General features: G+C 38.2%; 1 protein-coding gene and 1 non-coding gene across 15 annotated transcripts in view; both read left to right on the top strand.

Annotated features, from left to right (window-relative positions):
• The window catches only part of Bbs9 (Bardet-Biedl syndrome 9), a 304,919-nt gene that overhangs the window by 215,977 nt on the left and 74,133 nt on the right, over positions 1-14,809 (top strand). The gene's annotated exons all lie outside the window — the stretch shown is intronic.
• On the top strand, positions 7,067-7,170 carry LOC150062820 (U6 spliceosomal RNA). The gene has a single exon (XR_016535621.1). It is a non-coding gene; the product is annotated as a U6 spliceosomal RNA (small nuclear RNA).

Here is a 14,809-nt window from a genome sequence, read left to right as displayed (position 1 = left end):
GTGGAATAATCTGCAGATGTCTGTTAGATCTAGTTGGTCTATACAGTTGTTCAAATCTAAGGTTTCTCTGTTGAGTTTTTGCCTGGTTGATCTGTCCATAGGTGAGAGTGGTGTGTTTAAGTCCCCAACGATCAGTGTGTTTCAATCTATGTATGGTTTCAGTGAAAGTAAAATTTGCTTGATGAAGTTCAGAGCTCCGGGATTAGGTGTGTAGATATTTAGGATGGTTATGTCCTCCTGGAGGACAGATCCATTTAGTAGTATGTAATAACCTTCTTTGTCTTTTCTTACTACTTTTAGTTTGAAGTCTATTTTATCTGATATGAGGATGGCAACTCCAGCCTATTAATGGGGCCGTTAGCTTGATAAACTTTCTTCCAACCTCTCACTTTCAAAAAATATTTTTTTGGGTAAGATGTGTCTCTTGAAGACAGCAGAACGATGGATCTTGCTTTTTGTTCCAACTAGATAGTCTATGTCGTTTAATTGGAGAGTTAAGTCCATTGATATTGAGAGTCAGGATTGAGAAATACTTATTAGTTCCTGCCATTTTTAAAAGCTTTCATTAGGGCCTGTGTCTTGACAGTTCTTGTGGTACTTAGATGGTATGACTTTTAGGTGCCATTTCTTTCTCTGTATTACATTTGTGTTGGTTTTCTATGTGTAGGACATCTTTGAGAATTTTCTGTAATGTTGGTTTGGTTGCTACATAATGTTGAAACTTTTCCCTGGAATGGAATGTTTTTATTGTTCCCTCAGTTATGAATGAGAACTTAGCTGGGTACAGTATTCTTGGTTGGTAGTTATTTGTCTTCAGGGCATGACGTATGTCCTTCCAATCTCTTCTTGCTTGCATGGTTTCTGCTGAAAAATCTGGGGTTATTCTGATTGGTTTGCCTTTGTAGATGATTTTTCTCTTCTCCCTGGCTGCTTTTAGGATCCTTTCTTTGGTCTCTATTGATCTAGTTCAGATTATAATGTGGCGGTGGGATGTCCTTTTCTGGTCAAGTCTGTTTGGGATTCTAAAAGCTTCTTGTATCTGGATGGGCCTGCCCTTCTGGATATTTGGGAAGTTCTCTGAGATGATTCCCTGAAGTATATTTCCAATATCATTGACCTCTTTCTCCAGACCCTCCTCAGTACCAATTAGCCTTAAATTAGGCTTCCTAATTGTATCTTGGACCTCCTGAAGCATTTTCTCATATTTCCTAGCTTTGGATTGACTCATTTTCTGTTCTTTCTTTATAACAACTAAATTATCTTCAACCCGGAAATTCTCTCTTCTGCATTGTCTAACCTGCTATCAAAGCTTTCTACTTTATTCTTCAACCCCCTTGCTTCTAATTACTCATTTTTGGTGCCTTGCATCTCTTGTTTTAGATTGTGTATGGATTTCTTTAACTCCTTGATTTCCAGTTGAGTGATTAGCTCAGCAGCTTTATTCTCTTTGGACATTTGTTGGAGTTCTGTCACCTTTTTCTTTGAAAAACCTTTATTATGGCCTCCTTTATGGCTCCCCCTTTTTCACATATCACCTTGTTTATGGTTTCCTCTTGTTTAGCTATGGCTTCCTCCCTTATCTCTTCCTTTATGTTTCCACAATTTTCATTAATGATGTTTATCAATTGCATTTGTATAGCACTTAGAAGACTCTCCTCTAGATTTGCCATTGAACTGCTCCATTGCCTGTTTATATTGGGTGGGAGATGCTATTCCTTGATTTGACATTTTTCTTGAGTTTCTTGTTCTGCCCATTTGAAAATGGGAGCAAGGTTAATACTAAACAAGATTATATTTTTTCGGATATAACTAACTTAGACCTTTTTAGTTGGCTGACAATAGATGTTCACACTTTTAGATTGGTAATATCACTCTCTCTTTCTTTTTGTGCACTTACATACAAATCTAATACAACCACAGATTACCGATTTATGACCAAAACAATAAGCGCTTCAATCTAATCTCTATTTTATTTAAGGCCCTCTGAACCTAGAGCATAATTGAACACTTAGATATACAGCATTGCTTACCAACCATCAAATGTAGATCCATGCATTATAAGAGTTGAAGGATGAACAGAGGGCCAGAGATAAAGATATAATATGAAAGACAAGGGAGGTATGAAAAGAATAATGCAGGAGTGTAAGATTATTATAGTAATGAAGAACAGGTATAGTGTAAGGATAACTGACCTAAGAAGAACTTAGATAAAACTTATGAAAATAAGAAGAGTAATAAGAAGAATAGAGAAAGAGGGAGGTAGATATAGGAGATTTTAATGATACAAATTTTAAAAAGAAACAAAATAAAACAAAACACACACATACACACACACACAGGTGGGGGGAGATTCCTCACTATTGTGAGTTCTTACCCAAGAGATACTAGAGTTGAGAACCAGGAGATTAAAAAGCAGGTGACTGTATCAATATATGTATCATTTTTATTCACTCTGTACCCAGAGCTGTCACTGTGTTTTTAGAAATGATCACAGTGACAGAAGGAATGCGGGAAAAGAGAGGAGAAATAAAAAGAGAAAAAAAAGTAATGAATCATAACATTAGAAAAAAAGGTGTAGGCAAAGAGAAAATAAGAACACCTAAAAATGCAAATGAAAAGGGGTAGAAAAACAACAAAAAGGGGTATTATTCAGGTTTTTTGTGGGGGGGGGGCGGGCAGGATAGGAAACTTGAGTCTGCACTAAATTCGGGATCCAAACACTTCACAAAGTCTTTTTCTCTTGTGATTTGGCTTTGCAGTTTTTCGGATCAGATTGCTTGATTGGTAAAACAAAGCTGAAAAATCCTCAGGCGGATTTGTTTATCAGGTCTGTGGCCAGCTCAGGGGACGGACTTCAGCAGAGCTGGGGTCGGATTTTTGGCTAAGGTATATCTAGGAAATCCTTTGCCCATTAGAATGATGGCGCTGTCAGCACCACCTCTCAGGCTCCAATTGCTTTGGCCGGGTCTTTGCCAGCAGTCATGATGGCGCTACTCTCAGCTTGTGTATGGGGGGGTTCCTTCCCAATGCCGTTCCTCAAGCAGAAGTGGAAACTTCTCCTTGGAGGTACTCACAAATTGCTGGATTCTCTGGTTCTGTGAAGCGGGCAGGTCTGTGCATGGCCGGGTGTCGGCTCTGTGCTTGCGCAGGCTCTGTGTGGCTCTGTCTGCAGCCGGCGGGTTTGCAGAGCTGTCTGCTCCATGGCTGGCAGGGCTCCACGCTGTCTTCTTGCGATGGTATTCTGCCTTTTTCCTCTCTGACTGAGATATCTGTGGTGCTAAAGCTTACTAAGGATCAATTTTTGGTAAGAACTGTCTCCTGTGCTGCCAAAACTTGTATTTTGGTGGGAGCTCAGAACGACTCACACTGAACCGCTGCCTTCTTCTGCCGATCTCTATTTGTGAACTTTTATTTACACATTTTCCTTTGTTGTCAAAACAGTTAATATGATGTCAATTCTTCCAAATAGGCAAGAGAAGAAAAATAACATAAATATTTTGAAATATTGAAATAAGGTGTTCCTCTTTTCCTCAGATATAATTTATATATGACTTATGATGATGCTCTTTCATACTTTTATTGGTAACTAACATTCTGGAACTCAGATTAGCAATGAACCAAACCAGTTATGCTCAGGAAGACAGCAGATAGTGGTGTCCTTTTTGAGGGACTTCAGATCATTGAGTATCAGGTTGGTTGAGTTTTTCCTACACATAGCTAACTCAGCAATAGAAATCACAGTGAGTTCTCATGTAGAGAAATCTCAGCAGAAAAGGCTTCATATGAAGGATAGCTGAAGACGATTGTTTTAAAGATATTTCTAAATGCTTATTCAAAGCAAGTATTACTCATCATAGCCATATTCTCAGTTCTTACTTAAATGTTATTAAATCATTCTATAGCATAGATGATACATAGAATTTCAACATGTATTTTTCTATAAAGCCAGGATAGGAGCAGGTTGGGAAACGAAACACAAGTACACATTGTAGAATTAAGACATGTGGTTATTTATTTATTTATTTATTTGCCAGTCCTGGGCTTGAGCTCAGGATCTGAGAACTGTTCTTAGGCTTTCTCAAGGCTAGAGCTCTACCACCTGAGCCTCAGCACCACCTCTGGCTTTTTTCTATGTATGTGGTACCGAGGAAGCAAACTCAGGTCTTCATGCATGCTAAGCAAGCACTCTACCACTAGGCCAAACTCTTAGCCATTTATTAAATAATGTTATATGAGAAGATCAGTCTTTCAAACATCTAAAATCTATTACCTTCATATAAGTTGATATATCTGTACCTGTCTCTATCTATATTACCCATACATGTGTATATAGCTAGTCTCAGAGAAAATTATCTGAAAAGATGTTTCCCAAAATGCTAGTGCCTGGCTTTCTGGGAATGGCGTATAATCTGATTGTTTTCTCTTCTTTTAAAATTAATATCCCTCCATAACTGATATAAGTAAGTATAAAAGCATCAAAACCAAGTCCACTTTAGTAACTTAGACACCATTGATTGGACAGAGAGGGAAAAGTAAGCATGAAGAGATATATTAAAGGCAGTATCAAAAGGAATTGGGTTCTTATTGAATGGAACTGTGAGTTGAACAGAAGTCAGGGTTTGGATCCAGCTCTTTTTTTTTTAAAGATTTTATTAACACTGACTTTTACATCATATTTTATATGTCATGTTTAACAAACAAATATCCAAGAAGGGAATCTGTATATGCAATCACTGGCACATAAATTTTAGAAAATTATTTCAATTAAGCTGAGAGTTTATATGTCATAAATACATATCAATCTATATAATATAACATTGTGTATATAGGGTGTATATATCCCATCATAGATTTTTATGTCTATGTAGTTATCTTTATATTTCCAAGGACATGTCAATAACCTTGGGTGCCCAAATATTGAGTCATTGCTCTTGTGCTGTTCAGTGGATCCAGCTCTTAATAACAAAGCTAGGAGAAAGTATGTCCTATAACTTAAGAAATTTTTCATGGGAAAATTGGTTTTTTGATTGCAACCTCTTCAACTGTTCTATAAATGTATAAACAGCAGCTCAAGTTGCCACTGATGGTAAGCTACTCAGGTCAAGCAACGATTGGGAGAAGCAGAGGCTGGCATGGAATTGTGATTTTTCTGTTAGAAGATTCAACATTTGTTAAAATGAAACGTCTGCTCTAATCTCACATACTCTTAAGGGAACTGAAAAATATGATTTGTTTTAAAGAACTCTGAAAGTAGAGGCAATGGTGTTCAGGTGCTTGTTAATGGCAGAGGGAAGATTTTCCTGTTGGTTGACAACTCTGCTGCTTAAACAGAGAAAATGGCCCTCACAGTTGCTTGTGTACCCATTGTGACTTGTTTTTTGGTTATAACTCTTCTTTTTTTTGAGGTCAACCATAAAGTGTTTATTGAAAAACCATAGAGCATGATGATCTATTCAGATATTATGGCAGTTGCCATCATGAAGGGTCTACTCTACTTGTATTTTTGCTTGTCAGTATCTGAGCAGTAGGGGTTTTCCTTTACATCCATCAAATCCCCCTGCAGTAAGACCCAGGCTGCTGGTCTCCCTAAAAGGAGAGCGGTCTTTTGGCACTTTGTTGGTCAGACTTCTTGGATTTCAGAAGGAAAGCATACCCAATAACTCTTTTTTTTAAAATCCAAAGGAAAAAGAACTCTGTTTCGTAAAGCTGTGGTGGCCTGATTTGTAGGTGTGACTAATAACCTAGGTGAGAGATCATGAAGGATGGCTCAAAATAGGAAATGCAGTCGTGTAATTGAGACAAAAAGGGACATCCTGAAAATAACATTATGTTTAGTAGAAATTTTTAGAACTTCTAATTATGCTGGTCTTTTCCTTCCTCTAATCACTAATTTTAGACAACATTTCTTTCCATTTAAAAGTTAACCTTAAATTTGTATGCTGAAACTATGCTAGTAACCACATACTTCCAGCTCAACTGAAATTACATGATGTGAGACCTATTTCTTTCCAGGGACTATAGACTGTGGCAGACATTGATGTGAAGCTATGCAGCTCTCATGGTTTTCACAGAGGGTCAGGTCAACTGTTATACAATGGAAATGCTACTTAATTCCTTTGAATAAGAGAATGTTATTTATCCCTACTTTAAGAATACATTAGTAAACTGGATTGTGGATGGGAATAAAAAGGAGACCAATTTTACGTATTTAATTTCATAGACTGAAGAGCCCATCAATTCTATGCACATTTATTTATTTATTTTTCCTGGGAAAAGCTTTAAAACTGACTGACATATTTGATAATAGGTTCTTGATCAGATCAGAACATTCCTAGACTCATATTACAGTTTAAATATGAAGTACTGCTACAGGCACCCATGTTGAAGCCTGGCCTGCAGCTGGTAGGCTATTTGAGAGTGTTCCCTTGATGATTATACCTGCTCCTGGGTCTCTTCCCCCCACTCTTCCTCCTGTCCATGATGAGGGAAAGGAGCTCTTCTATACACTGCCACCCCCATGGTGCTCTGACAGTCTCATGGGCAGAATCCTCTGAAACTATGAGCCAAATCAAATCTTTCCTTTTAATTTCTTTGCATTCATTCTGTCAGAGCCATGATAAATTTAACTAATCTGCTCTATGAAAATAAGTAGTTAACCATGAAGGACCTGGCCCAAGGTGAAAAGTGGAGGCATTCTTCTTGGAATGCAGGGCCTCATATGTATTGCGCAGATACTCTAGCATTTGAGCTACATTTCTCATCCTTTTTTGGCTTTAATTAATTTTATTAATACACTCTGCAAAGAGAAATTGTGTTTTTGCCCAGGGTTGCCCTCAGACTACAATTCTTCTACCTACAACCTGTTTCATAGCTGGGATTATAGGTAATGAATCACCACATTTGGCTGCTAGTCTAACTTTAACACTTTTACTGAGTATTATCTTTAAAGTTTCAAAGAAAAGAATCTTCTTTTTTGAGAAACAGTATCAGGAGTACTTGTCATTAGTATGAAGATCATGTGAACAAAAAGTTCTGCAACGTGACTTGTTGAGATCAAAATACTTTAGTGCTCGCTTCGGCAGCACATATACTAAAATTGGAACAATACAGAGAAGATTAGCATGGCCCCTGCGCAAGGATGACATGCAAATTCGAGATCAAAATACTTTAAAATATTAATTTAGCTAAATTGAGATCATTTTTGTTATAGCCAGCGTGGCATGAGCCAATTACATTCAGCAAGTAGTTCTGTTTGCTAATAAGTAGAGAACGCCAATATTATTCCAAAAAGTTAAATTTCAGCTGGGTGCTGGTATTCAAGAGGCTGAGATTTGAGGATCAGGTTTAAAGCCAGCCCAGAGAAAAGTCCATGAGACTCTTATCTTCCAGTACATTACTCAAAAAATCAAGAAGTAGTGCTGTGACTCAAGTGGTTCAAACAGGCTCAAGGACAGTGCCCAGACCCTGCATTCAAGCTTTAGGAGAAGCTAAATAAATAATTTCTCAACAAACCTCAAAAAATTTAGGTAAAAGAAAATTAGTAATATTTTGACATAGCTGGCTAATGGTCATAGATTAGACTTCTTTGTAGTTAATAAAATCATTGCCATTTAAAAGATTCTGTATACGTTTAAGAAACCTTGGGTATATGAATTTTATTTTTATTTTGTAGTTTGTTTCTGCTGTGTGTTTGCTTTTATGTTTGTGTTATTTGGTTTTTCATGAGTGGATTGACGTTGCCTGACACTGAAGACTAAAAGGATTTTTCCTCTGGGTCTTTATAAACTAGACCTTGTGTGATGTGGTGAACAACAGCGTATGGGAAGTTGAAGATATGGTCAGAGTCATTGATACATTCCAGTGAACTAAATTGTTGATTAGGTGTGAACCTTGAGAAGGCCAATGGCTCACTTTACCCAAACTGTCCATTTCTTTTTGCCAGTCCTTTCCTGCAGTGTAGATTAGCCAGGTACCTTCGTCAAAGAGGAAAAAAGATGAATTCACTTACTGACTGAATCCAGTGCCTGGTGACTCATGGGTAGTTGGGTGTAATTCTTATGACCACACAATGGTTGATGCCCAATTTCCTAACTTTAGAAATTAATCTTTTTTTTAATGTTCTTTGGGGGAGTGGGGCAGGAAAGGGCAACCAAAGAAGCCTCTGTCTTCTCCCCAAAACTCAAGGGTACAATTTACTTCATTGTGTAAAATTCCCTGCCAAAGTAGAGTCTAAATCAGTTTTGCCTTCAGTTGAAACTATGTAAACTAAGTTTGTTTTTCAGCTTACTGTCTTGGAATAAAGATACTGTCACAGTTCTTCAAATCTATAGTATTCAAGTGGCTACAACAGGCTTCCTTCTGGGGGTGAGGGCTGGGAGTTGCTCACAGAAGGCCTCTGGTGGAGAGTTTGCTGGTGAGGACATGGAAGTCAGAGCATCTCCCATGGGCTGCATTGCAGTTGTGCTGCAGAGTAAGAACCACTGAGGAATGAGCTTTGTTTATACCGAGAGCATTATAAAACACCTACATGTAGGAGTCCTGTGAAGATTCTTTTTTTTCTTCTTTCTTTCTTTCTTTCTTTCTTTCTTTCTTTCTTTCTTTCTTTCTTTCTTTCTTTCTTTCTTTCTTTCTTTCTTTCTTTCTTTCTTTCTTTCTTTCTTTCTTTCTTTCTTCTTCTTTTTTTGCCAGTCCTGGGGCTTAAACTCAGAGCCTGGACACTGTCCTTAGATACTTTTTGCTCAAGGCTAGTGCTCTGCCACTTGAGCCACTGCACTATTTCCCGCATCTTTGAGCAACATGCCTGTTGCCAGAAAGACTAGCCCTGCCAGCCATTCAGGTAGAAAAAGGAAGTTTTTAGGAGGAATCCTTCCCTTAATTCCTACAGCTCTCTCCTGCAAAGAAAACATGCTTCATTGTCTTTACCAATATCTTCAAATCAGCACACATGGGGAAAAGATTTGTTACATAGTTTCTTAGCCTCTTTCTGTACAGTGTGCATGTACTGAGCCAGTGACAATGTTTTATTTTACAAATTGAAATTCAGTGCCAGTGTTACAGAGAGCAGGGTTCTTTCTATAAAGTTCTGAGATAGTGAAAGTCCTTTGATGCTCGCCTCATGGCTGTTGAGTGTCCCCTGTATCCCAGTTTTCTAACAAGCAGGCACTCTGAAGTAGTATGGTTGGTTTAAAGACATACACCAAGATTTCATTAGAGTCACAGGCATTGGCTTCCCCATTTCTTAAACTATAATTTGTTCCAGATGCTATTTTTTTCAGATAAGCTACTGATTCCAGACATTTTCTTTGTAAATTAGTTGAACAGTAGGCCTCAATTTGGAGAATATTAATGAAAAGTACTTGGAGATGTTAAATTCCTTGTTCTCTAGTAGAATTCTGCCATTTATAGTGTGTCTCATACTTCACTAGAATTTAAATAGATTTTAATTGGCTCTCACAATCACTCTTGGAGGCAAGTTAGTGATACTTTGTTACTTTTTTAATATTAGAAAAAAAGAAAAAATTGTCTGGGAAAGCACAATTAATTGCCTGAGGTGAAACACCGGAGCTTAGAAACTCAGACGTTGAGACCCAGGCCTATGCTCTTTGTACTTGCAACAGGCAACTCACAACTCACAGTTGGGTTTTTGCTGTAGGAGGCAAGATTGGGGTCACTTCTTTCCCTTTTCACACCATCCCCACATGTTGGGCCTTTCCTCACAAAAACTGATGAGAATGCCCTGACCTATGTGGGAATCTGAACAATCAGGAACTCTCTTCTGGCCCCCCCCCCCCACCTCTCCCCTTATCTCTCTTTTTGTTAGCCATGGAGTTTGAATTCAGGGTGTGGGTGTTGTCCTTGAGCTTTTTTGCTCAAGGCTAGTGCTGTACTACTTGAGCCATAGCACCCCTTCCTGCTTTTTTTGGTGCTTAATTGGAGATAAGGTTCTTACTGACTTTCCTACCTGAGATGTTTTGAATCTTGATTCTCAGATCTCAGCCTCCTTAGTAGCTAGAATTACAGGCATGAACTACCAGTGCCAGCTTCACCTCCTCCTTCTCCCTCTCCACCTCTCTCTCTCTCTCCCTCTCCCTCTCCCTCCCCCCCCCTCTCTCTCTCTCTCTCTTTCTCTCTCTCTCTCTCTCTCTCTCTCAATAGAAAGTTTTTATTTTGCGAGTCTTGAGGCCTGGGTGCTGTCTCTGAGCTTTTGTGCTCAAGGTTAGTACTCTATGTACTCTATCCCTTGAAGCACAGTTCTACTTACTTGCTTTTTCTGGTTAATTAGAGATATGAGTCTCATGGACTTTCCTGCCCAACTGGCTTCAAACCTCGATCCTCAGATCTCAGCCTTCTGAGTAACTAGGATTATAGATTTGAGCTATCAGCATCTGGCCCATTCCCATCTCTTTAATGAAAGATAATGTATCACACTAATATTCCCACTTCACTTCCTAATGTTGCCAAGGCAAACCATCAAGAGTGTGAGGCCGTAATGAACTTCTCTGTGCTATACACAAATCAGCTTTGCCAACTATAAAATGTTCCCAGTGAAGCTTCAGACACACAGAAATTCCAAACAGAGCCATCCATTGGTTCTGTTTTGTGGAGAGATAACTGCTCCCAGCCACCAGTTCTCTCTCTGCTCCTCCTGCCAGTGCCTTCTTATTCTGCATCTTCTGTGCCCAGCGCCTCCCTGCATACTTCTGCCTTATAGGGAGGGAGGGCCATGGGTCACTGGAACAGAGGCTAAGGCCTGAGGCTTTGGATTCTCTACCCTTTCTGACCTGTCCATAGCTTTAGGTGTTCTTTCTACATACTCATAAGATTGTAAATACTTAATGAGACAGTATAGGAGGATCCTTAAAGATTTGCATATGGAAGGGTAACCTTGAGTATAGTACTAACCTATGTGTGATTTTAGGCAAGTCATCAAATCTGTCTAGATTGTAGAGAGTTAATTTTATTGTTTGCATTAAAAAATAAAGAACTTGGCTTAGACGTTGAATATCTTTTCAAATGCAACCAGTTGAAGCCAGGTAACTGTATTGAATATCTCTAGTATATGTTCTACAAAGAAGGACATTGTCTTTCTCAAAGACCCTAGAGAGTAAAGACATTTGTCTTATGATGTAGCCCTAATTTTGATTGCCAAACTCATCTCCTTCCAAACTCATTAATTTTACATTTTATTTTTCTCTAGAGGAAAAGAAATTACCAGATTGTTAGAAAAGTAGTTTTCATAGTAGGAAATGAAGCTTACTTGGTCTGTAGTGGAACCTCAGTAGTGATTGGTAACAGATATGTGTCTGTAACCTCAGGCTAAATGTCTTAAAATCAAAATAACCACTTGGAATTTCTATAGTGGCAGCTTTTCAACAACCCTGGATCTAAAATTTTATGGAAAACTTTGTTGGTGGATCTTCTTAATAAGAGTTTTCTTCTGGAAAGAAATTAAATTTAATTGAGAGAAGTAAACTAGTAGAAGCCTGGTTTAGAGATTGGCTTTTTTTTGTTTTAAGTGAAGCTAATGTTACCTGTTTGTTGCCGACACTGGCTCTGAGTTTTCTCCAGAAAATGGAGGGTGAATATTTAATAAGTTACCAAAGTTGTGTTGGTGATCAAGACCTTCCTACTCTCTCTTCAGGCAATGACAGTTAGAAAACCAGAGAAATAATCTAAATATCCTGAACATCTGTAAACTAGATTGTGACTGCTCAACTTATAATTCTCAAATTCATGCCAGAATGGATTTCAGACATCCTGGAAGTCTCATGGAGAGCAATCCCCAGTGACCTGTGTAATCTTTTACAGTATTGCTCTTTCTGAAGATTGCTGAGGTGTTCTTAGTGGAATTAAAATGATAGCTACAGGATAAAAACTCAAGATAGCTGAACTGAGGGAGTGTGTGCTGAGGGCTCACAAAACTGAAATCTCCCCCTAGACATGAATGGATGCCTAAAGAAGCAAGGTGACATTGTCTCCAGAGTTAAAACTTCTTGGCATGTTTCTGTGCCACCTGTTCTTTTATCCAACTCAGGTCTTTTTCCCAGTTTGGGATGTTAATATCAACAATTCAAATAATAACATGTGTGAATAAGTTACTGATAATAGTTACTATTGATAATCTTTTTTGTTGTTGTTTTATGAATTTGGGTCCAGACATCTAGAAAATGGACTGCATTACATGATTTCAATGGAGCTGACATGTGATTGGTTTAGGTAGGTAAAAAGTGAGCTTTTTTTAAACTCACAGCTTACACATCTCATTAAATGACCCCACCCTCATGGATCCTACTTCAACTGCAGAAAAATCAGGGTTACCAGAATCTCTCATCCAGTTGAATCCAGGTTCAGACATTGCCAGAAAAGATCTCACTTTTATATATTTACTTGCTGTGTTTATAGTTTTTTTCCTTACTGAGGCACAAGATTTTATTCTTTTTGTTGTTGTTGTTCCTTTATGTTTTTCTGCCAGATTTGTTTTTCAATCTGTACATTTTAACAGCAAGACCATAAGTTAGAATGTAGGTTCCAGAGTCCAAACTATCTTGGGTCCCTTTTTAAAAATATTTAATTCTATTCTGTATTAGAAGTTTATGTACCTCTCCGCTCTTTTTGCAAGTTTTAAAGTTCAGGATAATTTATAAATAAGTAAAATTACATGCTAGGCAAGCACTCCATCACTAGGCCAAACTCCTGGCCCTTCTTCAAACATTTTTTTAACCACCACCTACAACAAAAAAAACCCACCCAAAACTAGCTATACTACCTAATTTCAGTTCTTCATTCCCTTGGCTGCCCTGTGAGGCTGGCTATCCTATTTTCATAAAGATCACATCATGCTCCCCCTCACTTCCCATGAGCCTACTACATTCATGCTTGACCCTGACTTATAGAACAATTTTACTTAGTTAAAAATGTAATTCACTCTTACTTTTCCCTTAAAGAAAACCTTATGCATACAGGAAGATAATAAGGTACATTTGATTCCTTGTTGCCACATACACAGAAAGCGAGAAGTGGTGCTATGGCTCAAGTGGTAGAGCTTTAGCCTTGAGAAAGCCCAAAGTCAGCACTCGGGCCCTGAGTCCAAGCCCAAGGACGACAAAAAAATGTTTGAAGGAAGTCTATTGGTGGAGAGTATTCATTTACCTTTTGTCACATATTAACTCAAACTGACTGATGCTATGTCCCTGTGGTCTATCTATGGAGGACATACATGTCCCACCAAATGGCAGCAATATCATTGTGTCCTTTATCTAAAACAAAAAACAACAACAACAAAAAACCCAAAGCATAGAGGCTACAAGTATTCAAGAGAAATAGACCCTGTAAATGAATAGAAGCTATAGAAGAGGTACACAGGAAAAACAAAATTATAGTTCCACTTTATTGTGCAAATGTATTTTTAGGGCTGAAACTCTGGAGCCAAGAACATAATCAATAATGCATCAGCATAGCTGGGGTTCCAGCACAGCTAGGGGTTCATGCAGCTTTTTTGCTGTTTTGTGGGTCATCAGCTTGCTATAATTGATCACATGTAATGACATGTCCTAGCAGATTGCCTTAGGTAAAGGAAGGTGCTAAGGACACCAGCCAACTATTCTATTGTCTGTGTTTGCTATCATTGGAGATGGCACTGAAGACTCCATGGGTGGTTCTGCAGTCACAAGTGTGCCTGTTGATGTTGTTTCTGGAGAGTGATAGCTATGGCAGTCTCTGGGGCTTATAAAGCAAGTTCTGGCATTGCCCACCATGGATTCCAACTTAACAACAGTCTATTCAGTGAGTAACAGGGCCGGAGAACTTCTATTCTTCTTTTACAACTTGACTTCATTAATTATTATTATTATTTTAAAATTTGGGTTTCACTTGGCTATAGGTAGATAGTTTTATGGAAAGAGGTAAAAATTTGGTCAGCCAGAGATGGAGGGAGGTAAAAAGCTAATCAGGCTTGAGATCAGTTGTATTTTTAGCTTCATAGTAGCCAAACCTTGAGTTAGTTTCCTTTCAGATGATTAAGTTACATGTCTATTTGGTGAATAAACTTTGCAGAAATAGCAAGATTTGTCTCAGTGTCACTTGTAAATGATTTATTGTCTCTCTCATTTAACATTTTTATGTATCTGTGGTATATGTTTTTAAAGTCCCAGCCAAAATCTATACCCCTATACTGCCTACCTTTTTATATTCTTCTGACAGATCATTTAAAAAGGAAAAAAAGTGGGTGCTATAGTATAATATAAAGAAATTTCTCAGGAGTAATTTGTTTTTCTAAAACAAGTTTTATGTGAATTCTCAAGGCATTTGGCAAGTATACATTGGTGTGAGGGGAAATTCTAATCTCAGGCCAGAAAACCCTCCATGAGGGACTTAGAAAAGTCATGTAGTCATTCTTGGTCATGGCAGCCCTCAGACAGTTTACCTGTGAAGATGCAAGTTGTGTAACGAAAGCTTTGTATTGAGTGCACATTTGTCTGTTATCCTACTAGCTGCCAACCAGTGCCATGTGAAAAATTTAAGCCAAATGCATGTTGAAGGGAAATGTCAGGCACACTTTCTGTTGTAGGTACAGTAGAATGATATTCGGCTCCTATCCAAAATGCTAAGAATTAGATTGTTGTAACATCTTCAAAAGAAAAACCTAGGCTTCTCTTTTTCTCAGGACGTAGGTAATGAATGCACATAAGTAGTAAATAGCTGTACGCTTGCTACCCAATCGCCTCTGATTTGTAGTCTGGCATTTAAACCACTGCATGCCCTTTTTCTCTCCCCTGTGAACCTCCTTTCACTCTTCTTATTGGAAAATGAT

Source organism: Megascapheus bottae, chromosome 5, assembly GCF_031878675.1.
Source record: "Megascapheus bottae isolate mThoBot1 chromosome 5, mThoBot2.hap1, whole genome shotgun sequence".
Taxonomy (NCBI): domain Eukaryota; kingdom Metazoa; phylum Chordata; class Mammalia; order Rodentia; family Geomyidae; genus Megascapheus; species Megascapheus bottae.
This window is presented reverse-complemented; position numbering and strand designations above follow the sequence as displayed.